The following is a 9,567-nucleotide window of genomic DNA, read 5'->3' on the forward strand; positions in this document are numbered from 1 at the left end:
CCTCTTTAAGGTGGAGTAGTGTGATGGTCCCCTCTTTAAGGTGGAGTAGTGTGAGGGTCCCCTCTTTAAGGTGGAGTAGTGTGAGGGTCTCCTCTTTAAGGTGGAGTAGTGTGGGGGTCCCCTCTTTAAGGTGGAGTAGTGTGAGGGTCCCCTCTTTAAGGTGGGCAGAGTTGTATAGTAATGTAGTAGAACTACTTCACTACTGTACTTAAGTACTAAAATGCTGTATCTGTACTTTACTGGAGTATTGTTTTATTCTCCTATTTCCACTTTTACTTCACTACATATTTTCCATCAGTTTAATACTTTTACTCCGATACATTTTTTACGTGCTGTATAGTTACTCGTTACAATTATAAACATGTTAGCTGGCGCTGTCACCGGGTCAAGCGATCAGGCTGTTTATGAGAAAACTGCGCATGCTCCGGTCGCGTCTCGTTTACTCTGCTGCTGCCTTCACTCAACACTTGAACTTCGTAATCTAGGTTCACTTGACACGTTGTGACTGCCGCAAGGGTCGAGAAGGGTAATGCTGCAGGCCGGAGCCCCGGTGGGCGTGGGTAAAGGGCGGAGCATGTGTCAATCATTTTCGACTGCAGCCAATTAGATACTAGACTTTTGTTGTCAATCAATTTTTATTAAGCCAATTATCAGCCAGAGTTAGCTGTCAATCATTTTTTACTGCAGCCAATCATCTTAACAGATCTGCCAAAAGAAGGCGGAAACTGCACGGAGAAGCTCTTTAAACAGAAGTATATGCCGCTCTTACACAAAAGTAGCTGAATAAAAACATTAGAAGAGCCATGACTTTAGACATTTTTAAATAAAAGTTTAAAATACTTCTCACTAGGGGTGTGACGAGACACTCAGCTCAAGAGACGAGACGAGACACGATATTGTGTTCACGAGAACGAGACGAGATTTTAAGAACACTAAAATTACAAATTATATGACTGGACAACAGACTTTTATTTGTATTTCAATACTACAAAAGTTTTTTTTTGCATTATGGCTCCAAAGAAAGGCTCTAGTAGTGGAAAGTTTACGCTAGTTTTGTGACTTTTTTAAGGACCGGAACCAATTACAATACTTTACATTGTTAAATTGCTTCCAGAACCGAGCAGTTCGAGATACGAGCACGGGTCTGGAACGGATTAAACTCGTATCTCGAGGTACCACTGTATTAAAATAACTTCATTTGACTAGCATTTCCCCATTACAGAGAAAGACAATTCATTAATCTAAAACAGGCATTGGCACAGGCCATGGACTTAGCAGTTGCTGATTATAACTTATCATTCTTCTTAGAAGTTTCTGAAACACAGTCCTTAATGTTGTTTCAGAAAAAGAGGGAGAGGAAGTTGCTGACACACCTCAACTTCCTGTTAGACAGCACCGTGCACACAGCATGAAGCGGAGGTCGCACATACAGTCACAGAACATCAAAAGGGGGGGGTGAGCTGAGAGACAGAGGCAAACAGGAGCCCATTAGATGGTTTGCAGGGCAGAGGAGGAGTGATCTCCTCTACCACAGGACCCAGAGCTACTTAAAGTACAGGAAAAATCTACCCCAGAGAAAAGGAAGTAAGGTAAAAGAGATAAGGAAGTAAAGAAGCCTGGGAAGGACCAAACAGGAAACCACAGACTCTTACAGTCAATTGATCAAACCAGCGTTAACTGAGGCACACGGGGTAGCACGTGGGTAAAAATAAATGAAGGAAAAATGTAGTTACTGATGGCACCTATACTGACATAATAGCAGACTGGACAGAGTAATGTGATATTTGTAATGTGCATAACAGCTGCCCTGCTTTAAGACCAGGTCCAAGCAGGTTCCCTCCTGCACAGGAGCTAGGAGAAGAAGTTCAGATTGACTACATGGACATGTTAATACCAATACGGGGACTAAGGTATTTGTTAGTGGTTGTGGACAAATTCTCAGGTTAGGTAGAAGCATTTCCCGCCAGGGCAGAGGACTCTAAGTCCATCTGCAAAATGTTGATAGAATCACTGGATACTGCACCTGTTACGGTGGGTCGGCCTGGACGCCAACAGAGGGCGCATGCACACACACCTCCCTCCACACACACGCCTACTCTAGCGCTGCACACACCCACTCATTCCTGGTCACTCCCTCACTCCCAATCGCCCGAGTACTGACACCTGTCATTAATCAGACTCGGGCTCTTTATATTCCTGCAGGTCGCGCCGTCCAGCGCTGCGCATACTTCCTGCACCCCTAACCTCGCTTCATGGGAAAAGACCGCTGCAACACTGTTCCTGCCCGACGTCGCTTCACAGCCTTTTCTTTGCTTTCTGTATTCCTTATTGCCTGTTGTTTTGTACCGCCCAGTGGCCTGAGTATTTCTGTTTATTATGGAGAATAAAACATTAGATGCTCAACCTCTGCCTCCTGCTGCCTCCAACCCCGCGTCACAGCACCATTGTTTACTAAATTAGTGCGCTCAGATAATGGGATTGCACTTCACTAGCTAGGAGCTAAAATTTGTGGAACAAATAAGGGTTGGTTTATCATCCTCAATCTCAGGCTAAAATGGAAAGGATAAATGGTAACAAAGGATAAAAAGCTTGTAAAGCTATGTGCACAAAACAGGGATGAATTGGCTGGATCCCTGCAGTTGGTACTGTTGGCCATGAGATCTCATCTCCGTTTGAGCTTATGACAGTGAGAAGTTTTCGGGGCCCCTCCCCAACATGCATGCAAAACCTGACAGGTAGTCGTGACTATCGCAAGGGTCCGCGTGGCAAAAAGGACGCAATCGCGGTGGCTCCGCCCATGCGCGGTGGCTCCGCCCATGCGCGGTGGCTCCGCCCATACCCGTTGGCCACGCGCGCGGTCACGTCGCGAGGTCGTGCACCTCTCGATTTTTGTGCGTGTGAAGTTACAAGGTGGAGTTCATGCACTTGTACGGCACTTTGAAGGTCCATTTTCAGTATTTTCCAGCACCTTCAGCTTAATTTACATATTTATACAAATACACATATACTCAAAATTATTCTAAATAATTTGCTTTTTATCTCATTAAAAGAGATGGTTCCGTGTTTGGTAACAGCAGAAGAGCAGCATAAGTGCTACATAATAAGCTTGTTGGCGTTTTAATGTACATATATTGGCACCTTCCACACCTTCAACATCGAGTGATCGTGGCGGTGAGGGTGAGGAAGGAGACCACCCTGGCCCTACCTAGAGACAGTGTTTGCGTTTGCTGGAGTGAAAGTAAATTCCTATAGGATGAAGTGCCATCTCTGCCTCCCTAAAGAGGGTGAAATATTGGCCTTCAAAAATTCACCTTCGAACTTGAAGAAACACATCAATGTAAGTTATAAATATAACGCACAGGAGACACAGTTAGGTTAGATATCTTAGCTAACTAACCTAATTATGTTCATGACTGCTGCAGTATTAACATTAGCTGGCAATCATAAAGGCGATGTCACACTGAGTTGTGTTTTTAGTAACAGTAATCTGTGTCTCTTCATGCTGACTAATCATGTGCCCATTATTATAGTGTAGTGTTTTTATAGGGGGCATTTATTGAGGGTAAACGCAGGGCAGTAGACTCACCCTTAGAACCCGACGGACGGATTTTACGTCCAAAATACACCTCGTTTTCTCAGCTACGACGTAGCAGGACATAGGTTATCTGTTTTTTGTGTACGATGTGTTAAGCCCAGTTTTTAAAGTTGCTACTTGTTTGTACATACAGACTTGGTCTTTGACATCTTTGATGGCTTTCTTTAATTAATTCAAAACACAATACTTGTACTTTTTACTTTCAGTACTTGAGTAATAAATTTTAGAATAAACTACTTGCAATACTTAAGTACAAAAAATGCTGAATACTTCTGTACTTCTACTTAAGTAAAGTTTTTAAAGAACACTTCAACTTCTATTCAAGTCAATTTTTTGATAGGGTATGTTGTATGAATCACCAAAATTCAGACACTTTACTGATAAGTGATTTTGTTGCCTGGGTGTGGCCAACCCCCTCGTTCGTCTGACGAGGCATTGATAAGGCCGGGTGCCGTCCCGTGCCAAGCTGGGTCTATGGTGAACCCGTGGGAGTGAGGTCCCCTCGAATCACCAAAATTCGGACAAGGAACCTGAATTGATTGAGTGATAAAACTGAACTCCCGTTCTAATAAGTAAAATTGAAGACAACGTCAGGTGAATATCTGTTTTTTATCAACATGACTGGTGAGGAAATTCAGAAGTCATACAAACAGTTTGATGTAGAATGGAATACCTTAGAGGAACATATGAATATGACCAGTAAAGTGATTTATACTATAGAAGAAAATCATAAGAAGTGGGACAAAATAAAGGCTGACTGTTATGCTGACTTAAATGTATGGGTGACCAAGGCAGGACCAAACAGGTGAAGACCGTTTGTCTTTAAGTGACATCATTGATCATAAATCATCACAGTCTCTCCGCAAATTACAACAATTGAAATAGCAATATAAGAATGCAGGAAGACTGAAGCGAGCACAGTTAAAGCATAAAATTATCAATTGCGAAAGACAACTAGCGTTGCGACGCAAATATAAATGTTGTTGGTTGTTGAATGTGTTTTTTCTATATACAAATATAAATATTTAATTGGACCAGAAATAACAGCATATGTTTGTCTTTCTGTGGTTAATCACACTAGAGGGCTATGGCTCCACCCATCATTAGAAATATGAAGTAAGGTTAATCTGGCCGGGAGGATTCGTAGTTTGTTTACGCAGACAACAGCTGTACAGGCGGCTCTCATATTTCAACTTTGTTTCAGAGAGTGGAAGTAACTGATTTAATGGAAGGATGTGTGCTGTTTAGTTCACTGTCAGTAAGCAGCTCACTGATATAAAATGTGCAGCCTTCAAGCTCAGTTTTAATAGCCCCAGACTGTGCAAGAGAGGGTTAAGATTATTCTGTTCCAAGGCTTACCAGCAGAGGGCAGCATTAACCAGCTCATTACATTACATCACTTCAGTGCCCACAGAGAATTAATTTACTGTGTGCCTAAACTGAATTATTTATGGCTTACTTAAAGATTATTGTAATGCATGTCCTGAAGCAGTGTTCTTCATTATAGCACACCCAGTGCTCAGGAAGATTGTGCAAAGCAAGGTCCTAAATCAAGGTACAAGTCCGCATGAGCATGAAATGTGGCTGGATGCTCCTCTGGATCCGGAGCCCAAACTCTGGAACTACATTTCCCAGAAGGCATCGCTCCCTGTAAACCACAGTTCCACACACAACTGGCCAAAACATGGCAGGGGTAATCAGCCACCTGGAAAAGAGCCACCAGCATAATGGGTGAAATATGCACTACCATGCTGTCCAGGAGTCACAGTACACACACAACACTCCCCTCTGTAACAACATATCGCAGATGTCATGTATCCGCTGTGTGGAAAAAAAACAGATGGTGTATTTTATGATGCATGTAAAATAAAATGTTTACTTTCCTTTTATTAAGAAATCCATCCTTTCCTAATTAACAACAAATACTATCTTCCAGTGTGTGGTCATATGTAGTTATAATAGCTCCTAAAATTAGTCTGTAAATATTTACAGTGATTTACAGTGAAGTCTGAGCAGATGTTGAAGCGCTAAGCGTCAATATGGGAAACACTAACATGAGAGACATAATACGAGACACGTCAACAAAATACCCGAATCACACGTCTGTATGGAACAATTTAGAAATCTCAATTACCCTATACGTGTTTATCGTAAATATAAGGAAGGAAATGTGGACTTGTGTGGAATATGTGTCACAATGTCAGTTGTTCAGGTTTCAGTCAGTGATTTAATGTTCTTAATGTTCTTGCAGTAGGCTGAAAATGAAGATATCAGACGGACAGTTAAGTAGCTGTTTCAGCTGGAAGCGCGTGTCCGTGTCCTTAACCCCAGCGCCCCGGTTACAGTGTTGCTCATTCGTATTCAGAACTGGTCATCACTGCTCCATCATGTCTGGTCCCACAAACACGCACCGACATCCTAATGTGACCGAATCGGTATCGCTTCCACAGCCTTCCGTAGGGTCAGTTAACAGACGCTGTGTGTGTGTGTGTGTGTGTGTGTGTGTGTGTGTGTGTGTGTGTGTGTGTTTTGCCCCAGTAAGCTTGGTTGAACGGTAAGTTTGAAGAAACTTGTTGCATAAAATCAATAAAGCAAAAGAAAAAAAGATCTGTTGCGTGCGTCTAAAGACCCACGAGAAGCGCGCAGTGGACCTGGACCACGTACACATTATTTCTTAGTTCCGCATCTATTTCATAGATCCACTTGTCACATTGTGAGGAGAACGGTTCTGTACTAATATTTTTACAGCGACTCTTGCTGTTTGGCAGCATTAAAACTCTCAATACGACAACGCACATTTGTTTTACTCGTTATGTGGCCGAGATCCAGCAAATTATCCTCCTGGCTCGAGCAACTTTTGCAATGTCGCTCTTCCTCGGGCGCACGCGCGTGCGCCAGTGCTCGCTGTGGTTGCTCGCGCCTCCCGCACGCGGACGGGGACGCAGAGGCGCGAGCGAACTGTAGCGCGTCACTGCACCGCGGCGTAGCTGCTGAGCACAAAGCTGCAATCATAGCAAGTAAGTGGCAATCAGTTAATACTGATGAAGGTTTACAACCAATACTGATTAAAATTATAATACGGATTCTAAACCACTTTAAATAAAATGCTCTTATCGCGTAAATCTTATTGCAACGGCTGAATATTTATTTTACCAGATTGAATGATAGATATTTACGTTTCTAAATTGGACAACACAAGTGGATATAATATAAACAACTGTATGAAAGTTTAGCGTGTCACTGTTAAAAAATGTGAAGATTTAAACAGAACATTTTCCTGGATAGGCTGAATGTGTTTGTCCGTAGTAGAATTTATTAAAACTCAAGGGGAAAATGTGACTCTTGCAATGATCAAAAGCTTCAGAGAAATTTCTGCATATGGCATGAGCATAATTTTAACATTTTTAGTTTAGAGTTAAAGTGATTGTACTAGTTATTACAAACTGCACATTTTGCTTCATGATAAATGTATTTACGTGATCACTTAATTGTATTTATGAATTATGTGATTCGCTGAGTCATCAGGTTTTTCTTTATGGGCGTCTGCGTGCGTTACTTTGAGAATGACCGCTGGCGTTTATTTAATGGAAAACGCGTTTTAACCGCTTCCCCTTCTGGTAATTCTGCTGTGTATAGTACAGGGCCGATGTCTTGTACTGTCAGAGTTTGTTTACCTGAATGGTCCTGGAGTTTTTCCTCTTTTTATAATCTATTTTGATTATTTTTGATTTAAACATGGTTTGATGTCCAACCACTACCACGTTTCGCAGCTTTAGGGCTACAAAACAATTCAGGTTCAGTACAATTGTGATTCAAAAGACTGTAAATTGGATCTATTTTCAATATTTTAAGTGTTCGATTTCAGATTATTGAAGATTGTTGCATGTATTATGTATTTTCAGTATATAGGCTACGCTTGGTAAAAATCTTCTCTGGTTCCACAATGCTTCCTAACAGATGGCTCAGGTGTTAGTGACAGTAGTGCTAAACCTGTCAACAGCTCAAACCTGTCAACAGCTCAAACAGCTCAAACCTGTCAACAGCTCAAACCTGTCAACAGCTCAAACAGCTCAAACCTGTCAACAGCTCAAACAGCTCAAACCTGTCAACAGCTCAAACCAGTGAACACTCAAAATCCCCTTCCTAGCCCAGGACTGGATCAACAGTGTTATTTGTGTTTTCCTCCTATATTTCTTCCATTTCTCTCACGGGCCTCAGACTAAAGCTCCTATTAACTTTCCCTTTTTCACACATAAGAGAACAGGGGAAGAAAGTCTCTCCTCTCCTCTCCTCTCCTCCTCTCCTCTCCTCCACAGGGTTTTTACCTACATTAACTCTGTGCAGTCACTTGACATTCATCGTGTCTTTTCAGGACTAACACTACCAACTGATTGCTCTTGTTTCTCATGTTTCTCATGTTTTCTCTGATTCTCTTTTCTCCAATCAATATGTTAATGATGGCTGCGGGGCGTGTGTGTGTGAACACACACTTACACCGTGTGCAGTAAATCTCAGCGAGAGAACTCACTGTCCAGGTGGCAGAGCACACGAAAGGCCATTAGCAGAAAACAAACTCTATACTGACCACACACACACACATACACGCACGTACGCATGCACACATGCACACACAAACACACACACTCATGCACAGACAAACACACGCACACGGCGTTATAAAGTAAGATGTGTACATGACTCTGATGTGTAATTTTACTGTCAGTTGTTCATTTAAGGGATTTTAAAGCATTTTGTTCTAAGATCCTCAGAAGTTAAACATACTTTAATTAAATGTATCTGATGTAAAGTAAATGTAATGTAAATGTAATGTCTGTTTGTATGAGTTCTAAAAACACATGATTGGACCATGATTTCAGAAGATGTCTGATAGGTGATTTATTTATAGATTTAAAAAAATATATTTTGACTTAAGCCACCTGTCAAACATGAATATTTATTGATATTTAACGTTTAGCAGGCCCTCATGTCAGAGACATGAAACACATACAAATAACAGGAAAAACACACACGCATGCGCACACACACGCACACACACGCACGCACGCACGCACGCACACACACACACACACACACACACACCCACACACACACACCCACACACCCACACACCCACACACACACACACACACACACAGACACACACACACACACACACACACACACACACACACACACACACACACACACACACACACTACTATTGCCATGGGAACCACTATTGCCTTCACTTCCCACATCTCTTCCACCTCTCACCTTCTTCAACTTCTCATACTTGTTCCTGTGTGTGTGTGTGTGTGTGTGTGTGTGTGTGTGTGTGTGTGTGTGTGTGATATGATATGAGATATATGAAATATGAGATACGAGACGTGAGATATGATAGGAGACATGAGATGTGATATGAGATATGATATATGAGATATATGAGATATGAGATATGATATGATATATGACATGAGATATGATATGATATGAGATATGACATGAGATATGATATATGAGATATTATATGATATGAGATATGACATGAGATATGAGATATGATATGAGATATGATATGAGATATGAGATATGATATATGATATGATATGAGATATGATATATGATATGAGATATGATATGAGATATGATATTATATAGATTTGTAGAAAAGCACAATCTATTGAGTGATTATCAATATGGTTTTAGAGAAAATAGGTCCACTACAATGGCAGTAATGCAACTAGTAGAAGATATAGCTACAGCAATAGATAATAAGGAATATACAGTTGGAGTTTTTATAGACCTAAAAAAAGCATTAGACACTATTGATCATGATATATTGTTAAAAAAACTGGAAAGATATGGAATGAGAGGGGTAGCATACTCATGGCTCAAAAGTTATTTTGGCAATAGATATCAATATGTACAAATAGAGAATAGTAAATCTGACTTATTAAATGTCACTTGTGGTA

At 41.2% G+C, this 9,567-nt stretch overlaps 1 protein-coding gene across 1 annotated transcript in view; it reads left to right on the forward strand.

The window, feature by feature from the left end:
* Positions 1-6,556: 6,556 nt before the first annotated feature.
* The window catches only part of vwa5b2 (von Willebrand factor A domain containing 5B2), a 24,835-nt gene continuing 21,824 nt past the window's right edge, over positions 6,557-9,567 (forward strand). Inside the window, exon 1 of the mRNA XM_076981120.1 lies at positions 6,557-6,612. The gene's annotated coding sequence lies outside the window, so the exon portion shown is untranslated. The remainder of the gene's footprint in view (positions 6,613-9,567) is intronic.

This window comes from Brachyhypopomus gauderio, chromosome 19 (assembly GCF_052324685.1).
Source record: "Brachyhypopomus gauderio isolate BG-103 chromosome 19, BGAUD_0.2, whole genome shotgun sequence".
In the NCBI taxonomy this organism is placed as follows: Eukaryota; Metazoa; Chordata; class Actinopteri; order Gymnotiformes; family Hypopomidae; genus Brachyhypopomus; species Brachyhypopomus gauderio.